General features: G+C 38.0%; 1 protein-coding gene and 1 long non-coding RNA gene across 25 annotated transcripts in view; one reads left to right on the top strand and one right to left on the bottom strand.

The window, feature by feature from the left end:
- Positions 1-21,202, bottom strand: part of NRXN1 (neurexin 1) — a 1,220,951-nt gene that overhangs the window by 715,131 nt on the left and 484,618 nt on the right. The window lies entirely within an intron of this gene.
- Positions 3,933-21,202, top strand: part of LOC141985383 (uncharacterized) — a 66,915-nt gene continuing 49,645 nt past the window's right edge. For both annotated transcript variants that reach the window (XR_012638923.1, XR_012638922.1), the window contains exon 1: positions 3,933-4,088. This is a non-coding gene — a long non-coding RNA (uncharacterized LOC141985383). The remainder of the gene's footprint in view (positions 4,089-21,202) is intronic.

Below are 21,202 nucleotides of genomic sequence, written 5' to 3'. Positions count from 1 at the left end.
CCTTTATCAATGATCTGGATGATGGGATTAATTGCACCCTCAGCAAGTTTGCAGAGGACATTAAACTGGGGGGAGAGGTAGATAAGCTGGAGGGTAGGGATAGGGTCCAGAGTGACCTAGACAAATTAGAGGATTGGGCCAAAAGAAATCTGATGAGGTTCACCAAAGACAAGTGCAGAGTCCTGCACTTAGGAAGGAAGAATCCCATGCACTGCTACAGGCTGGGGACCAACTGGCTGAGCAGCAGTTCTGCAGAAAAGGACCTGGGGATTACAGTGGACGAGAAGCAGGATATGATTCTATGATGCTATGAATAGAAATTGTATGGTGGGCCATGAATGCTCACACAATTGGGGTTGGGGTGTGGGAGGGGTTGAGGGCTCTGGTTGGGGGCGCGGGCTCTGGGATGAGGCTGGGGATGAGGAGTTTGGGGTGTAGGAGGGTGCACTGGGCTGGGACTGAGGGGTTTGGAGGGCAGGAGGGGGATCAGGGCAGGGGCAGGGGGTTGGGGAGTGGGGAGAGGCTCAGGGGTGCAGGCTCCAAGCGGCGCTTACCTCAAGCAGCTCCTGGAAACAGTGGCATGTCCCTTCTCCGGCTCCCATGTGGAGGTGCTGCCATCGGAGTGCCGGAGGGGGCCATTGGCCCCTGACCCTGCACCCCGGCCAGAGCACCAGAGCGGGACAAGCCCCAGACCACACTCCCCAGCGGGAGCTCGCAGGCTGGCTTAAAATGGCTCATGGGCCAGATCCAGACCGCAGGACGTAGTTTGCCCACCCCTGATCTAGAGTAAAGAGAAACTATTACAAACCTTTACAAATCCTGTATGTTATGTGCTTCAACTATCACATATCCCAGAAGAGGTAAATTTTAAACGAGAGTGCCCACAAGTCTGGAGCTCTGGGAAAGTGTGTGCTTAAGCTACTAGGGTGTCTTGGGGAGGGGGTGTCAGCATTGGTCCTGGGGACCTAGGGCCAGCTGGACTATGAGGTCCCACTTCTATGAACGGATATCAGACAGAGAGCTTGTGCACAGGAAATATGCCAGAGATGTCAAGGAAAGAGACCACAATGGAGCTTACTCAGACCAAGGAAAGTCGGGTTCAAACACAGCAGCCTTGAGAGTGTCCAGCTGGGAGAACTTATGAGGGCTGTGACAGGCATGTACTGGGTGCCTCATGGCCAGAGTACAAGTACTTTCTTCAAATCTGTGTCCATTTTTTTCCCCAAAAAGAAGAAAATCAATCATATTTCAAGTCTAATATCTGGCTTCTACAGCAGTCTTTCATTATCAAAACTTTATAGCGCTAGGTGCTATGCAATAGGAAATGGAAGTCCTTTTTACATCTTTTTGCGAATACAGACTAACACGGCTGCTACTCTGAAACCTTTTTACATCTGTAATTCAAATGGAGAACAGTGGTTCGAAGAATGCTATGCTTTGGAGTGAAATGAATTCATTTACCACAACTGTTCAGAAATCACACCTGGGCCCAATCCTGAAAAGTGCGGTGCATCTCCGACTAGGTGTTAAACACTCTCCATTCCAACTGACTATATGCCCTTACAGGCTCAGGCTCATAGTGGGCATGAACAAAGTTCATAAAGAGAATCAAGGTTTGGCCACACGTTGCCTTTGTTTAAGTCCACTGCCCTTAAGAATTCTGTTTCACTGCTCCTTAGCTACAAAAGCACAACAAAATGTTGCTTGTTTCCTTTGGATCACATTAAGCCATGCCTTATTTTCAAGAGTATTTGTACATGTTTAGTGCTATATATTCATGTTGTAGAGTCAATAGCAGTTTTGCAATTAATTTCATCGGGGCCTGAAATTCACCCATATAAACACTGAAAATGGAAGAGACCCATTAGATCATCCAGCTAATCCCTCCATCAGGACAGGATTGTTCTATGCCATTCATAGTTCCATATTTTCTCTACTTCTGAGCAACACATGACTATTTAAAAAGGGAAAAGAAATATTCACATGGCATGCTGTTATGTATTATTAATTTACCAAATCTGTGAGGGACAGAAAACTCACTGTGCTTTATCAAGTAGTGTGAGGTATGGGCTAGTGCTGCTTTGGACAAAGAAAAAGCATACTTATAAATTATGTATAGAAATTAGAGATGGAAAAGAAGTCATTCAGCACATCTCCCCACCAAGTGCAGGATAGTTCCCTATAGAATACCTTCTAGTGCTTTATCCAGCCTACTTTTAAATCCCTCCGTGATGGGCTTTTACCACTTCGAATCTAATACCTCCCACTGTCAAGAAGTTTTTTCTCATAGTCCGTCAGCCTCTTGTAATCTCATTCCACTACTGCAATACTCCCTGGGTACCATGCTGCATAATTCCTTTTGCTCTTTGCTATTCATGCTTTTCAAAAATATTTGTAGACTATGATGCCATCCACAGTTACTGTAGTCCTTGTTTAGCAATATTAAACATAACCTCTTCATATATTAGGTATACTTAATTCTGCCTCAGCACAGGGGGATTAGTTAGATAACCTTTTGAGGTCCTATCTAGCCCAACATTTCATTGATTCTGTGTATCAATCCTTCTAGCTACTTAATATTTATTACAGTTCTCTGACCTCCTGCATCCTTGCACATTCCAAACTGGAGCTGGTCAAAATTTGTCAAATGAAATTTTTGTTGAAAAACAGAGTATCAAGACTAACACTTTTTGTGAATTGCCAACCCTGTCCACATTTTTTGTGAAACATTTTGTGCCTTTGTTTTTATCCATTTTTTTAATCGAAAATTGCTACAACCAGGTTTTTTTACCAAAACCTGGTTGTTCAATAAATGAAAAATATCAATAATAAAACAGATTTCTGGTAAACAAAAAGTGTCAATGACCATTAATAGTATTTTTTTAATTAACAATAACCAGTCATTTTAAACACTTCAAAATGAAAATAACTTTGATTTTTTTTTTGTGAAAATAGGTTTTCATGTTTCTATTTATTCCATAATTTGAGTAGAGGTACATGCAAACTAGAATACCAGATCTTGTCCCCTATCATACTTTGGGGAAATCAGAACTTCATGTCTTAAGTGTTTGATAAGAACACTCTTATTTCCTTTTGGATGGTCAGTATCACATTTTTCGCCCTCACCACAGTCTTCCAGTACTTCCCTAATTTTCAATGATGTTCAAAAAATCTACTGCCATTGGTTCATAACTAATTCCCTTACTATCCTCTTCATCCAGATGTCTGATTTCTGTGTTCTCTTACCAATTCTTTATCAATAGCTATTTTACAAAGTATGGTATCTTCTTAATTGATTATATTTTTTTATTCTTGTTGCTGAAGACAAATTTTACAAAAGGAGTTCAGTATTTCAGGCACTTTGAATTATCATTCATTTTATTCCTCTTCTCATTTATTAATGGGCTCGTTCCCTCTCAGAACTGTTCAAAACACAGTTTTGTACCAATTTAACTATTTCAATTAGAGCTGTGATTGTATACCTGTATAGTTAAATAGTACAAACCATAGTGTGGATGTAATTATATTTAGTAAATATAAATGCTCTTAGTCAGATGAACTATCCCGATATCAGCTCATTTATACCAGCATAATTACATCCACACTATGGGTTGAACTGATGCAACTATATTGGTTTCTAAACTGATATAGTTAAAGTGTACATAAATTTTGTGTAGACCAGCCTTAATACTTCCCTAAATCCCTGACAATACACATGTATCAGTCCTTTCCTCCCCAACCTCTTGGTTACTACCCACACATTCTTATATTTTTGCTTATGTTGTTATCTCCTACAAAGTATCATAAATTAATATTTGGTTGTGTCCTTTTTTATAAACTCATAGGCCATAGATTAGTACTATTTATTATTATTGTTGTTTTAAAAACTTCAGGGTGTTTTAAAAACTTCTCTATTTCCAGGGTGAGTTGAAAGAGTCGATTGTGACTAACTGATCCTTGGGATGGTTTTATGTTGGACACAGCCATCACAGGTTATCCATCCACTTGGGATTGCGGGAGCATAACGTGCTCAGGCTATGTCCCATCATTATCGCCAACACAACCCATGTCAAGGGCTGCAGGTGAGGGTAAGAGTTCACTACATTCTTTATCGTCAGAGGATTTATAGTCTGTTGCTCCTCAGTTATGGTATCATTTAGGATTTCCCAGCCTCCTTCTATATTATATTTTAATACTTCCTTTCACTAACTCTATTCATATTGTATTTATTACTGTTGTCATTATCAGCAAAGTCAATGCATATGATGGTGAATTCAAGTAGTTTGTCATCACTGGTACCAAACTTCCCTATCATTCTCCCATTTCATTTCCAAATAATTCCTTCCATGTCAGCAAGAAATAGATTCAAGATGGCTCTTGTGAGATTCTCTGCTCTCTCTATAATGAAGCTGTCCTTTCTGTTATTTAAAAATCACTGATGATTTGCTGGAAGTGTTACCCTTTGTGCCTTTGATAATCTCCTCGATAGTGCCCAGATCCACACATTCACCATTGATTTTTATTGGACTGTATGTGAATATTTCCTTTTAAGGGTTTCTGTTCCTTCTTGTTGAATATTTGTATCTTTTCCACTATGTTTTTATTTTGAGTTTGCTTCTCATAATAGGATATATTCATGGCTTTGGTAACATTGTATACATTATATTTAAAGCTCTGTGAAAGTTTTTTCTCCCAAAACAAAATTGCTGCTTCTTTTCTTTCCTGGAAATTCCATATGAAATATGAAAGTTGCTGGCTTTCTAGAAATGTTTACGTTTTTACATGAAAGCGAACAGCAGTTTTCATGTTCAAAATTGTGGCACCTTAGAGACTAGCCAATTTATTTGAGCATAAGCTTTCATGAGCTACAGCTCACTTCATCGGATGCATCCGATGAAGTGAGCTGTAGCTCACGAAAGCTTATGCTCAAATAAATTGGTTAGTCTCTAAGGTGCCACAAGTTCTCCTTTTCTTTTTGCGAATACAGACTAACACGGCTGTTACTCTGAAACATGTTCAAAATTGTTTTCCTGACTACAAATATCTGGTTTCCCCCAAATGACTAGGAGAAAAGAGGATCCTTTTTACCCTGCCCACACAACAGATGCCTTAATGCTTAATCTGCTCTCCTTATATGCAACTCTCACTGATGTCAGAAGAGGTGACAGGCAAGTATAGCAAGCAGAGAGGAAGAATAAAATAGTGGTTAAGAACCCAGGAAACTGAGTAGCACATGCTGCCTCTCAGCCACCCTGGAACCTGCATGGTGCATAATAATAAGCAAAAACTTCCACACAAACCCTGCAACCATCGGCCACATCTGTGTCACGGCAGGCTGGCCTATTATACCCGTTCCCTATGCTTAACAGTTTGATTTTGGCCCACTCAGATATCCCCCCCATTGGAGTTTTACTTTTTTTTTTAAATCTAGCTACTCCTAATAAGCAGTGACAGGCAAATAGTCTGGATGGAAATTTAAGCCTGCTGAGTCAAAATGAACCTGAATAATTCAAGTGACTCTGAAAAAGACTTGGGGGTCATAGTGGATAATCAGCTGAACATGAGCTCCAAGTGTGACAATGTGGCTGGAAGGACTAATGCAATCTTTGGATATATAAATACTGAATAACAGAGAGGTTATATTTCCTCCATATTTGGCACGTGTGTGACCACTGAAATAATGTGTCCAGTTTTAGTGTCCAGAATTCAAGAAGGAGATAGCTCAGAGAAGAACCACAAGAATGATCAAAGGACTGGAAAACGTGCCTTCTAGTGAGAAAGTCAAAGAGTCCAAGCTATTTAGTTTATGGAAGAAAGATTAAAGGTTGACCTGATTACATTCTATAATTATCTACTGGGGAACAGAAATTTGATAATAAAGGGCTTTTTAATATAGCAGACATTAACACAGTCCAGTGGCTGGAAGCTGAAACTATACAAATTCAAACCAGAAATAAGGCACACATTTTTAACAGTGAGTGTAATTATCCATTTGGAACAACTTACTCATGAAAGCTTATGCTCAAATAAATTTGTTAGTCTCTAAGGTGCCACAAGTACTCCTTTTCTTTTTATTATCACTGGAAATTTGTAAATTGAGATTGGATGTTTTTCTGAAAGATACAGTCTGGTTCAACTACAGCTATTTGAAGCAGGAGTTAATTTATGTAAATTCAATGGACTATGTTATGCGGGAGGTCAGAAAAGATGAGTACAGTAGTTTGACCTTAAAATCTATGACAGTTTGGTTCAACAGACAGGTCACATGAAAGGAACAGTTTCAGGCTCAAGTTCCTTAAGTTTGTTAACCTTTGGGCTACATTCAGCCATAGTGGAAGTGGGGAAAAAAACTTCATACATTTCACTGTACTTCAGGGGTTCCCAAACTTGGTTCGCGGCTTGGTCAGGGTAAGCCCCTGGTGGGCTGTGAGATGCTTTGTTTACCTGAGTGTCCGCAGATAAAGCCACTCGCAGCTCCCAGTGGCCGCAGTTCACCGTTCCCAGCCAATGGGAGCTGTGGGATGAGGCTTGGGCTGGGCCACCACTGAACAAGCTGCAAACTAAGTTTGGGAACCCCTACTGTACTTGCTTAAATCAGGGCTCAATTTGGCCCTTTGGGGTAATAATAGATTCTTAACACAAATATCTCTGGGTTCTTCTACTGGTACTAAGATGACGCACAATATGGACTAAGTCCATCATCCATTATAGCATCATCATCCACTATAGCATCATCCATTGAAGGATTTCATAGCACTCAAACTTCAATGAATTTAGCCTCTGAATGCCTCTGTGTGGTATGTATTATTGTTCTTATTATGTGGATAAGGGAAATGAGCCAAAGAGAGCTGAAAAGACAAACTGACTCACAGTCCACAAGATCATATTGTCTCCTTACATGTATCAGTTTTCATCTCCAGGCCATAAAGGAAACAGTGTACATGTAACTTAATTATCAAGATGTAGGTTCATCCTGAGGGCAATGAGCTCATTATAGGCTTGATACTGCACCATTCGAGTCAGTGGGAATTTTTCTATTGACTTGAAGGGGAGCAGGATCAAGCCCTAACAAAGAAATAGCAAAATACCTCATTCTGATCAGAAAGGAGGTCATGAGCTTTCATGAAATACAGAAAGAAACCAGGCCACAAAGCTGTTACTGTATTATCACTCTGTCTTTTGGAAATTAATCAAAATAGACAGAAACTGCTTTCACATAGTAGCAAAAATCTGGCTTTATATGTTTTCCACTGCAATACATAAGTTTGTGGAATTACAGAACACTATAGTTATAAAGCATCCTCTAATCTCCACCCCTTTACCAGAATAAAAGTTCTATTGTGACTGTTTCCTTTTCTGTGTTGAAGGACAATCAGTCAATTATACTCCATGGAATTGGAAGTGGGAAGAGGAAATCAAAAAGCATAGTTAACAAATGGAGTTGGAATGGATCAATTTCTAATGAATAAGAATTATATTTTTGCATAGTTGAAACTAAATTTCTGATTTTAATGAATCTAAAGTCAAAGGATTGTCCCACTAATGTGGCAGGCTTATTCTCTTCATCCACCTGGAATGAATACATCTATCCACCAAACATAAAACGAAAACCCTAACTCTATACACATTGGAAATTGCTAAAGAAGCTAATTCATAGGTTTTAAGACTAGAAGGAACCATTATGATCTAGTCTGACCTCTTGCATTACACAGGCTATAGAACCTCACCAAGTATGTTCTGCATCAAGCCCATCATTTTTGTTTGAGCTACAGCATATCTTTTCAAAAGAGATGTAATCTTTAAATAAAGATGAAGTGTGAGAGAATCCACCATGTCACTAGGTAGTGCCATAGTACTATACAGTAATAATAGAAGCCTTGGGAATTTCATTAGGGGAACATACAGTCTATGCTCCAGATAAAACACCCTATTTTTGAAGTAACTTTGATAGAAACATTGCAGAAAATAAAGATATTGTTATTTACCTCAGTGGTTCCTCCTTGGATACAATTTCAGGAGTAAAATCTAAATGTGAAGTTTCATGATAGAAAACAGCATTGAGGTACTGGGTTCTACTTTTGTCTCTACCATTGGTTTATTGTGACATTATTATTTATATGTTCCCATTTATCTGCATGGCAATATATACTACATAGTACAAAAATCTCTGTTCCATTTTATCTAAAATATGGATAATATCTACACTACCTCACAAAGGTCTGTGGGCATAGTTATTAAAGTGTTTTAAGATCAATGGATAAAGAGTGCAAAGTAATATTACTTATTTAGGTAACTGAATGCCTGAATATTGAATAACAAGGTCACACTTTATATTAATGATACATTATCGGGGAAGCTGAGGTAGCCAACTGAGGTATCCAACTCTTTCCATGATAAAAGATTCTTGTTACTATTTTTGAGATTTTTTTTTTTTGCTTTTCCCCTATCCCCTATCTTATTCAGTGCTTAGGTTGTGCCCACAGGGGGCATAATTGAGATTGCAGAAGCAACTGTGTATCTCATAGACTCACAGACTTTAAAACTAGAAGGGACCATCATGATATTTAGTCGGACCTACTGCACATTGCAGGCCACTGAACCTTCCCCACTCTGGCATTTCCTAACTTTCAGATGCTTGACTTTGCAACCTAAGTGATGTTCTTTTAAAGTAGATTTTATGTAATGTATAAATAATTTGTTAAGCATTAATATGTGGTTGTTGGTATGTAGGCCTGTTTGTTAGCCTAAGATAGAATTTTGGGTTTGATTTTTTGATTCTCTTATATCCTTATTAATATGTGTGAACAAAGAACAAAGACACTGTGTGTTGTTTCTGCCCAGCCAGATGGGCTTGTTAGTATAGTGAGAAAAGATAAGGAATAGAATTAAAGTATTACTGGATATGGTGGGAGTTTAATATACAAGCATACACTGGAAGGCTGCCTGGCTTCTCTCTCAAGCCAAGGTCAAGCAATCTGTCAGGAGGAGCAAGAGCGGATGGGGGAGAAGGCATAAGAAACACTAAAAGCCAAAGAAATGCCTGTCCCTGACTGAAACACAACCTCACTCCCCACCCATCCCATGGGATACAAAAGAGTTGGTACCAAACCCGCAGACTCATGGAACATGACCATAAATTGTAAGGGGTGGAACCAAGGGTGTGTACTTCAGGGTATAATTAGGCCTTCTAAGAAAGAGGAGGTGGGAATGGAGACACAGGTAAGGCTCTGCAGCATCAGAGCTACAGATATGCTTGTTTGAAACTAACCCCAATAAACATCACCCGTTGCCTGCACTTCGGACTTCCGGTCTTCTTTCTGTCTGAGTGACAAGAACTGGGGGTTAAGGGAAAGTCCCTAACAATGGTTAATAGATGTTATAGTATGTTATTTATGGTGTGCAATGTGTGCAAAAATGATATGAAATCATTCAACATCAATGTAGAAAACTGTGCGGAGCGCACAGAATCCCGTCCAATTTGCAGGGAATATCTGGCATTGGGTGCAACTCAACATGAAGTGGCTTTGTTCCAAAAGATGGAAGCAAAGCAAGAAAGAAAAAAGTAGCATGCTGTAATCTTGGACTCTAACTCAGACAACATATATATCTGTGGAATTTGTAACAAGCTATGTCACTCTTGAATTGCGCTTGTCAGCCATAAGCAGATTCATCAGGCACTTGATTAGACCTCTTACGCATATACCATGATCCAGTTTGGATCAATGGTTGGCAATGATGAAGTATCAATGGTTGGCAATAATGACATAAGTAGTATGTGTTATATATGGCTATTATTAGAAGGTGTTGATGTTTATAAGCAATGATTTTAAGTAACCTATTGAGAAGTTTTACTCTATCTGTAACAACTGATAAATCATTTACTAATACATCTGTTATCACTAACACTTTATAAAGTATTTTATAAAATGTAAAGTGACATCAATACAGCAAAACAGACCCTAAAAACAGACTACGTGTCCTTTGGTTCCCACTGAATTCTATAATAAAACTGTCATTGACTAGATTGAAACACTCTCTCTCTCTCTCTCTCTCTCAAACACACACACACCCTTCATAATTAGGGTATACCAGTGAATAATCTATTGTCCCAATTAGGACTAGGGGGAGGTGATTTTACCATAAATGGCAATGGTGAGACTGATACTAGAAAAAAGTATTTGAAGGCAGTAGAAAATTCCTTGCTGTGAGAAATTTAAAGAACTCAGTCTGTTTGCTTATAATAAAGAAGATTGAAAAGTGAGTTGATTACAGTGTAAAAGTACCTTCATGGGGAGAAAATACTGAGTACTAAAGGGTATGTTAAAGAGAAAGGCATAGAAAGAACCAATGGCTGGAAGCTAAAGTGAGAGAAATTCAAATTAGAATAAGGCACAATTTAAAAAAAATGAAACATTGGAACAAAATACCAAGGGAAAGGATGGATCCTCATCCCTTGATGTCTTCAGATCAAGACTCAGTGCCTTTCTGGAAATTATGCATTAGCCAAACAAGTTATTGGGCTCAGTACAGAGATAACTGGGTGAAAATTAATGGGCTGTGATATACAACAGGTCAAAACATTATGTAATGGTACTTTGTAGCCTTAAAAATCCATGATCTATGAATTAAGGAAATAAGTAATTTGAAAAAAGTTAAAGTTTCTCATTTTAAGAGACATATTTTGCCCTTGAAAGAAATGCAAAACTGTATTGACAAACTAGAAAACTTAATATAAAGATATTTGACCCAATTCAACACTCACACTGGCTTAAATCAGGAGCTGCTCCACTGGAATTTATGGGGTTACACTGGCACAAAAACAGTTTCAAGGAGAAGGTAATTGTGTGTTTTCACTGCATTTTATCTCTATCTCTTCTTTTAATCTTTATCTGGCAGGCTATCATTTACACAGCAGCACAGATGCACACTTCTTTATTAAAAGCTATAGGATTAGTCTCCACACTTATTTCATACCTGGTTAAATGCCATTTAACCCCATGGCACTGGCTGAAGTTGTCCCTCTTAAACAAAATATATTTTAATACTATCCCAATTAACCACAAGTAATTGTTTTTTACAATCATTAGGCTAAATTGCATCCCTAGGAGATATCCTTATACAGTGGTCATCCCCAAATAGGGCATATAAATTAAGCAGCATGTGCTGTATAAATGTTGATGGTAGATCTCTCTGAATTGAGCCTCCGTTTTAATGATTGGTTAATATAGTCAGAGTTTTTGATCTGCATTTAGCAATGGATGTAATACATCAAATATAATGTATGTTTCTTCATGAGACATAAAATAAGCAGACCCAACTGTCAGTGGTAATGTCAGTCCTCCTGAGTCTTCCACAGGACAATACAAAACAAAAAACAAAACAAAACCCACCAAGGAGTGATGCACTGTGCTGTCTGTCACACCATCCATCCAGTCAAACTTATTTTCATGTTGCAGTTGTATATATTGCATATGCCAAGGAGTCTCTATGCACTTCTTTTGCATTTCAGCTCAACACCATACCTTTAATAAGCCTGCATGTCTGGTGTTTGGATGGTGATAAAAATGCATTAGCTATGCAAGCCAGTGTTTCTGTGAAAACTAAATCATGTATACAAAATCTAAATAGTCTGGACTCTTCTACTAAGCATCAGCTAGGTATGTTAATGTTCCAGTGGGAATACACTTAGAAGCAATTTCATGTGGGATATTAATTTCTAATAACTTGTGGAGTGTATGGATTAACAAAATTATATCAGTATTTTATTACTATTTATAGTGTATGAGTTATGAATTGCTGCACCCTTTCCTTCAGGTGTTTCAGAACAAGAGCACAAGTCACATCTTGCTCAAAAAGTGAGTCCCACTGTCATCAACGGGACTACTTATGGAGTAAGGTACTACTTACCATGGGTTAGGGTAGCAGAATATGGCCCTTAGATATATTATATAGATTTATGTAATTGGAAAGCTGGCAAAAATCTTCTTTCTGCTTAGATGTATTTTCATTCCTTTTTCAACCTCTTTTAAACACAAACATTTAATTCATATTTCTTTTCAGCAATTGGTAAGATTGTGTTTAATACTCAACAACTGAGTTTAAGATGATAAAGTAATAGTCAGCATTTCTTAACAGTGCCTTCATTCATTCAGGCATATACCACAATCATCATAAAAGCTCAAGTCCATTACTCCGAAATATTACCAAAATATTTTTGTATTCCTTTAATTTATTCCCAGCAATTACAGAATGTGTCAGAATTAATCTTAACTTCAATGAACATCAATTAATGCACACATAAGCTCAAAATGATCCTTCTGAAGAACTTGCATTTTCATTTCAAAATGACATTTCAAGGTTTCTTCCTCAATATTAACCAAATGCAATGATATCACAAGGAAGGGAGGGGGTGGGGGGAAGACATAAACCCTAGCTCAGTGATCTTAAAGATCTGTGCTTGAATTGTACCCTCGAGAATCCCTTCTTTTTTTCAAAACATATAAGGCCTTTTTACATATACTGTGAATTTGTATTTCCAAATAGGTTTTTTTAAAAAGTCTCTAGCTGTCGAGCAAATTGTGCCTGTGTACACGGATAGATTTAATAAATTATGATTATTTCATTGCAAAATAAAACTGTTGATGGTTTGGCTGGATTAAGCAACTGAGTGGATGTTTAGGAGATTTGGAGCAGAGGAAGACTACATTTGCCATATTCATTCAAAGAAGGGAGGAAGAAAAGATGGTGCAGAGTCCCGAGAGCAGATTGTTTTGATATCCAGAAGCCTCCACAGAAGAGCAGACCAAAGTATTATTTTGTCTCCTTCGCTCTTTACAGAGAATTAAAACAGATGAGATTGGATAGCCAATTTAAGGAAGCAGACTGACATTTTCACAAAGATCAGAGAGTTTCCATAAAAGATTATTCCAGGCTTGGGGTTATTACACGCAGGACTAATAATGTAAGGGGAACAACAGAACTGTTAGGTGCAAAATGAATGCACTGGATACTAAGTACAGGAAAGATACATTGACATGGAAGACAGTGAAACAGGGCATTACACAGAGATGGTGGGAAATTTTCCATTTAAATGATTTTTCAATGGAAGATGTATTTTCCAAATGTTCCACTGTAAAAATTTGTTTTTCCTGAAATTTTTCAATTTCCCACTGAGAAAATTAAAACTCCCCCTACATCCACCCACCCCACCAGGCTGGTTTGACCCAAATCAAAATATTCTGGTTTGTTGAACTGAATCAAAACATTTAATTTCCAATCAGTTCAAGTTTCAATTACATCTCCTTATAGAAGCTGCAGTTCAGGTGCTTCATACCCCCCATTCTCTCCTAGGTAGTCTGGCCAAGGAGCCTGGCCCATCTCCCATGATGCATTTCAGTCTCTATTCTCACTGAGTTGCATGAGACTTGATTGGAGTCACATGACATGCACCATGAGAAATGTGGTCAGACCAGGTACCCCAGGCCATAGGGAAGAATGAGGGCATGAGGTGCCATGGCACCATAGGATTATCTACCCATAGAACATAGGGGGGAGTGATAGCTCAGTGGTTTGAGCACTGGCCTGCTAAACCCAGGGTTGTAAGTTCAATCCTTGAGGGGGCCATTTGGGATCTGGGGCAAAAATTGGGGATTGGTCCTGCTTTGAGCAGGGGGTTGGACTAGATGACCTTCTGAGGTCCCTTCCAACCGTGATAGTCTATGAACAAACCACAGGTAAATGTTGTTCAATGTTGAACTGACTAGAAACAAAATGTTTTGGTTTGGGGATGTCAAACTTTTTAATAAAAATTTTCTAGACAAAATGTTTCTATGTTTCAGACAGAAATATCTTTGAACATTTAATTTCATAAAAAAATTCAGTGCATTGACTTTTTATCCCAATTTATGAGACAAACAAATGTTGACATATTGAAATTTCCCACTGGATCAAAATTTTGATATTCACTCAGATCTAGCATTATAATGATATGGTAGGGAAAATGAAGCAACAGTGACATTGTTTTCAAATATTAAATAAATGAAGATGACTGAAAAGTAAAGACAGTACAACACAAAGAAATATAAAAAGGACATCGAACAAAACAAAAAGAGATGCATGGTTTGTTTTATGGCTGGATAAGCCTGTAAATAAAGAACATGATTACTCTTCCACAGCACAAAGACTGAGCGGCTCAAATAATTGAAACTAGAGAAGAGTTTTGTTAATTGAACATGCTAGGATTAGTACATAAAAGAAGAATCAAAGATAATGGCACCAAGTAGTGCTCCTCTTCAGAGTCAGTGGACTGTAGCCCCAGAATGCCCCCACACTTTCGGATTTCAGAGGCGTATTGCATTTTGGTGCATAGACATTACTCTGCAAAAGCTGCAGCATGCAGATGAGTTTGAACAGAGACAGAGTGATATGGCTAATATGCCCTTCCCTGCATACTCTTGCTGTCACAAGGGGCATGGCAAGTGGACACAGTTGTTGCTAGTTCCATTTCTTTTCCTATATTTCTTAAGGAGGAGACGTTCAAGAGTAGTGAGTTCCACTAGGTCCAACTGCTGCAAGACCAAATAGGTCTCAGTGCCTTTGGAGGGAATGTTAACACCTTAGATTCTGATGTGATAAGTGTGTTATAAATGCCATAGATCAGGAATTTTCAGACATTTTCATAGTGTGAACCACATTTTAACAGAAAAATTAATTTGCCTCGTGGATCATCTTCACTCCTAGTCATAACTGTATGGACCTCCCTTCCCATTAGCAATTATATGACATCCATATGGAAATTACAGAAATGACTTACACAGAGTAAATGTGAGGTACACATTTGATGTATTTTTAGCTATCTTGTAATATGAGCCAGCCACAGATTTACAGTGGATCCTCATATCCTTCCATGGATGAACTGGACAGATGGACTTAAGAGCAGTTTATGTATGTACACTATTTGGTTGAATACTGAATAGTTTTATATATACTCATTTTATAATGGGATACTGGAGCTGACATAATTGATGAGTTCATAGGCAGGATCTTGGAGTGATTTGGGAGTGATTTTCTTAGGACTCATCTATATGAACATTTAATTCACAGTAAGCACTAGCTTGCCATACACTGCATACCTTGCACTATCTTGCCATACACTGTCTGAGTGGACCATGCTGTCGCACATTAAAAGTTCTGCAGTGTGCTTTGACCTAGTCCACTTCAAAAAAAAGGAGTAGATTAAAATGCACTAGGGAACTTTTAGTGAGTGGTAGCAGGGCACACACAGATAACAAAGGCAAGCTAGTGCAAGGTAGATTTTCACATCAGCTTCCTGTGAACTAAGTGTTTGTATAAGCAAGCCCTTAGGATCAAATGGAAGGCGCCTAATTCCCATGGAATTTCAATGGGAGTCACCTGTGTCTACAGACTCCTACCCTTACTAGATCATTTTTGTAAGGTCAGTTTGGAGTTTTTATTAGTCCCAACTATTTTAAAAGAAAAGCAGAATGAAATAGGAGAGATGGTGACATCTAAATAAACCACATGGAAGCAGACAGCTGTTATGAAAAAATAAGATGATAAATTACCTTGGTAAAGTCTTACATTAGTAGCAAGCAGAAAAATATGTTAGAACAAGATTTCCTAGGATCCAGAGTAAAACAACAACAACACCACCACACACACACACACACACACACACACACAAATGAATTTAACATGACAGCATAGTGTGCAGGGAAAGTGAAGGAGCACTAGGAAGAAAATGCTATGCAGCTCCTATACAAATGGTAGAAGCATATGTAATTACATTGCTTAATTGGAGCTACATGCTTTCAATGAGAAGTGTGATATTACTGGAATAACACAGAAATGGTTCAACCAGAAAAATGGTTTGAGATTTAAAACACAGGATACAGAATTTAACAAAGGACACATTTAGAAAATAGTCTTTAAGGACAATAAAGGTAATCACAGTATTTTCAGTTGTAGAATCTACCTCCAGAGCAGCTTAAAGTAATACCTCAGGAAATTATTTTATTGATAAGAAAGACTTTCAAAGCCTTCCTTATCAGCAATTAAAATCCCCCACGATCTTTAAGGGGGATTTCAATTACCGATTTAGGACCAGATCCTGTGAGGTATTTCTATTCAGTTACTTGGTTGGGAGTTGAGGGTAACTCAACACCTTTTACAGTTGAGTCCATATTCCCAAAGATAACAGCTATGTAGAAAATATGTGAACAAATATTGTTGAATGTAGAACAGCACTGTTTTTCTTGCTCATTTTGTTGAACCAGCTACATGATCAGGGGATATTCCATGCTTAAGGAGTAGGCAATACATCCAGAATTATAATTAAGGTTAAAATTGGGAGGATTCTAGGACTGTGTTGCTTTGACAATTTTGAAATATTCATATGCATGCAAATTAGGCAAAGCAAAACTAAGGGTCTTTGATCTTTAGTATAAAGGATGTGAAAATGCTTATCAAATTTTGACTTGAATTCCTTCGATAAGTACCAACAGAAAAGATCCATTGTTCCGGTGACGTCAGCAGGAGACTAGAAACGATTTTCAGAGCATATTTTACCGTGACAAAATATTTGCTCAGATAGCCATCGGTCAGGAGAATATTTCTGCCTTTGAAATCCGATGAGCCCTCAGAATTGCTTTGTGTGTTTTTATCAGTTACAGTGTTGGGATATTTGAACACAAGATGATGGAAATGTTTAGCACCCAGACAACCAATCAACCAAAAAAACTTCAAAAAATGACAAATGAAAAACAAAACTAATAATCCAAAACCCAGTCTTGGCCAGCAGGTTCTCTTCCTCAACATTTGTTCTTAAGGATTAGAAAACAGTGTTGACCACAATAAAATAAAATAATTAATCATCATCAAAAAATAAATACAACTCCCTAGCTCAGGATTCCCAAAAAGTATTTTCTATCCTTTTCTATATAGACCAAGTAGCCAGTCTTATGGACCTTCTTCACCTCTTCAAGGAGAAAGAGAAAAGCGTGCTAGAATAAACTAATTTTCAATGGAGACATGATAATGCCCCTGTGTGCTGTCACATCAGCTCTGAGTATCAGTGCACTTACTCACACTGAGTAGTACATTGGTCCACAAATAGTCCCATACTCATTTCAATGGGACCACTCATGGTGTATGGTACTATTCCACTGGCCAACAGGGATGAAAGGATATTGTTTTCTTTTGTTTTTTAATTAATTTAAAGAGTTCAGCACTAGGTTTTAGGATTTTCTTTAAACGCTTTTTATACAAATTTGGCTTTTTGTGTCTTCATAGAGATAGACATATAATGCACAAAAATTCTGTTTGAATTTAAATGATTTTTTTTTACTATGTTCAACAATGCTTTCATGTTCTTTTTCTGAAAATGTCCTAGGAAACAAGTTTATTGGCAGGTATGTTCACAAAAAGATCTGGATTTTTAGTGAATGCTGGAAAATACTTAGTTCAATATGCAATTGGACCCTTATAGAGAAGTCATAGCGAACATAATGGCGTTCCCTTGACACTTTATAGTGTTCTCTTAAAACATTAATCAAAAGTCTAAATTTAATGGAGAGTGACCACCTTCTATTTTTGTTTTATTGTTTTTAAACCATCCTGTAGGACAGTGCATCAGGTTTATATTTTTCTGATAAATTCTATAGGATGGTCCAAAGAAACCCATAGGAAGATTATTTTCCACTAAATCATATTGGACTCTTCCATTACCTTAAATTAATCTTCTGCATGAGAATAAATGAAAAGATCAGACACTGAAGCAGTCTCTCTCCCATTAACCAAACCCCCACACTGTAATATTTGACAAGGAAGATGACTTTGTTCAATAGCACTAAGGTAGATGACTACGGCAATGATGAGCCAACCTTGACAATACTGAACATGTCATACACCCAAGTCTTCCCAGACACATATAGTCTTGATTGAAACAAACAAACAATGTTCAGTATATTAGCTGCCAGCTAAATCTCTTTCATATATAAGTGATTTTTCCCCTCATAACAACTCCAAGCGTTTCTTCCATTGGGGGCTGAACTGCCCACATCTTTGATATCAGAGTATTATTTTTGGGGGATGTTGGTATTGGCTGAGAGCTGGATTCTAATGATAAACTGGCTATATCTAACTCTGTTCTTGATAAATGCTCTCTATTTATGTATTTACTTTTACTTTTCTTCACAGAAGTCTTCTGGTAAACGAGAGTATCGTAACCATAAAACAGTTAGTTTGCTTTTACTCTGCAGGGTAAGAGAGTGGAAAACTATGTTAGGAAAGGACCAGATCAGTGGTGTGAGAGTTCATAGATTATAAAGCCAAAATGATTGAATGTGATCATCTAATCTGACCTCCTACATAACATAGGTAATAGGGCTTCCCTGAATTAATTCCTGTTTGAAATAGAGTGTATCTTCCAGAAAAAAACATCCAATCTTGATTTTAAAATTTCCAGAGATGGAGAATCCACCATAACCCTTGGTAAGTTATTCAAAATTGATAATTACCCTCAGTTTTAAAAATATGTGCTTTATTGTAAATCTGAATTTGCCTAGTTTCAACTTCCAGCTGTAGTAGAAAAAGAGAGCTTGAGACATGAGGCCTGGTATAAGAGTCCTGGTATGTGGCCTGAGACCTGAACTAGAGTAGTAGTCAGGCCCTGCTAATATAAAGCAAAAGTCACGCTGAGAGCAGAAGTCAGGCTCTGCCTGCATGTAAGCTCACAGAACCTGGTAAGATCAGGGACAGTATTGCAAACACACACAGATTCCTGAGAAGTACTAGGCACAGGACAGTCATGCAAACACATTCCAGAAGAGTGGTACCAGAACACCCCGACACAAAGTGTGGTACAAATACGCTCCTCGGAGATGATACAAGGAAACGCTGACCCCCTCTTAAAGATACGGTCAGATGACAGCGTGATGGATAGAGATGTTTTCATCGCATCCCATACAATGTAAAGGGTGGTAACTAACCCCATCAGAGGGGCAAAATGTAACTTGTTTGTGTCAGGGTATAAAAAGGAGCCTCAGAGGGAGTGTCTTTGGCCAGCCGAGGGGGGAATGGAAAGTCCCGCCATTCACTGAGCTGAGTCCATTGCAATAGGTATATATGTGCTAGTGTAACTGTAGACATTGGTCGAGGGAACAAGGACCATGCTTCATTGACAATAAACCTGGCAGGGTGCTTTTGCTACTAAACAATGTCTTGTGGTCTTATTGGGCAGTTCGACTGAGATCTGCTGCGTCTCCTATCTGCACAGAGCTGGGACAGCACACAAAAGGAACACACATGCAGCCAACGACTAACTACACCAGCCATTGGATCTTGGTTATATGTTTGTTTATTAGATTGAAGTGTCCTCTATTATCAAATTTCTGTTACCTAAATAGACTGTGATCAAGTCACCCTTTAATCTTCTCTTTGATACACTAAATAGTTTGTGCTTTCTGAGTCTTGCACTATTAAACATATTTTCCAATCCTTTAATCATTTTTGTGACTCTTTTCTGAGCCCTCTCCAACTTATCAATATTCTTCTTGAAATTGTGGATGCTAGAATTGTACACAATAGTCCAGCAGCGGTCACACCAATGCCAAATATGGAGGCAATATAACTTCTCTAGCCTCTCTGATATTCTTGTTTATACATCTCAGGACTTCACCAGACCTTTTGGCCAAAGCCTCACACTGGGATCACATGTTCACCTGATTATTCACCATGACCTTTCCAGAGTCACTGCTTTCCAGAATACAGTCTCCCGTCCTGCAGGTATTGCCAACATTCTTTGTTCCTAGATGTATGAGTATACATCTGGCTCTATTAAAAGCATATTTTTCACTTGTGCCCTGATTACGAAGTGATCCGGATTGCTCTGTATCAACGACCTGTCCTCTTCATTATTTACTTGTGTTATCTGCAAACTTTATCAGTGAAAATTTTATGTTTTCTTCCAGGTCATCAATAAAAATGTTAATGTAGGGCGAAGAACTGATCCTTGCATGACTCCATTAGAAACACACCATATTGATGATGATTCCCCCAAATGGCTCCCTGAATCCAAAGAAGTGTAAAGCAAATATAAATACCAATGTGTTCAAGTTCAAAAGTCTGAATGCACCTCACTATCATGGTATGCAACATACCAGGTTCTGATTACACATAGCCATAAGAGTGAAAAAAAAGACTCAAAAATAGTCAACTCCAAACTTATATTTTTGAAAAGTCTTTGATTATCTAGATTTCTGAGAACTGGAAAACATCAAACAGCAACATTATAAGAAAGACATTAAAATGCCTATAGGGTGTTTAATGTAACATCATTTCTAGAGGCAAATATTACAAATGTTTTCTTTCCAGATTTAGTTATAGACTGTCTAGAAAAAAACATCAGCAGTGGATTAGGAGATTACATGTTTAACTATTTAACTTGTTGGGCACTTTAATAATGCTAGGGTAGACAACAGAATAATGATAAATTCAGACCTGATTTAAGTGGATGTGAATTTGACCTTGCAAGATTTCATGTATTTATTTTCAGAAAGGTATTTCGTAAGGTTCTATATCAAAAGTGATTTTATACAATAAAGCAAGATAAGAAGAGATGAAAAATACAGTAGCTTGTTTAAAAGAAAACTGGAAGTCATAAGGAGGCTGAATTGTTCCATAACTGTGTAGTCCATTGTCCACAAATGTTTCGACTCTGCAATTCTATCAATACTAAAAACTTTATTTACCACAAGTAAGCAGATATGATTCAAAGATACACAAGGAACAGGCATAGGGTCCAAATTTGTGATTCTTTCTCTGGCAAAGTTTATCATAAAATCAACAGAAGTTTTACTAGACAAGGGTTTATAGGGCGTAGTCCAGAGTAAAAGGAAGCAACTGTTGCATTAGGAATGTAATGACTGTAGCTACACTTCAAGTGTGGTTTGTTACTCATGAACTAAAACAGATGAACAGTATTCTGGTTGGCAATTGTGCACCCAAAATAAACATTTCAGAAGCTAAAAGTTAAGAGTCTCATCCTGTGAGGTGTTAAGGTGTCTGCAAGGTGTTTACTGCCTTCATCTCCCACTTAGGTCAATGGGAGTCAAAGGCACTCAGCACTTCGCAGTATTGGGCTCTAATTATACCTACACTATGAGCTAGTGGTGTGATTCCCCTG

This window comes from Natator depressus, chromosome 3 (assembly GCF_965152275.1).
Source record: "Natator depressus isolate rNatDep1 chromosome 3, rNatDep2.hap1, whole genome shotgun sequence".
NCBI lineage: Eukaryota > Metazoa > Chordata > Testudines > Cheloniidae > Natator > Natator depressus.
The sequence above is the reverse complement of the archived record's forward strand: the minus strand, read 5'-3'. Positions and strand labels throughout refer to the sequence as shown.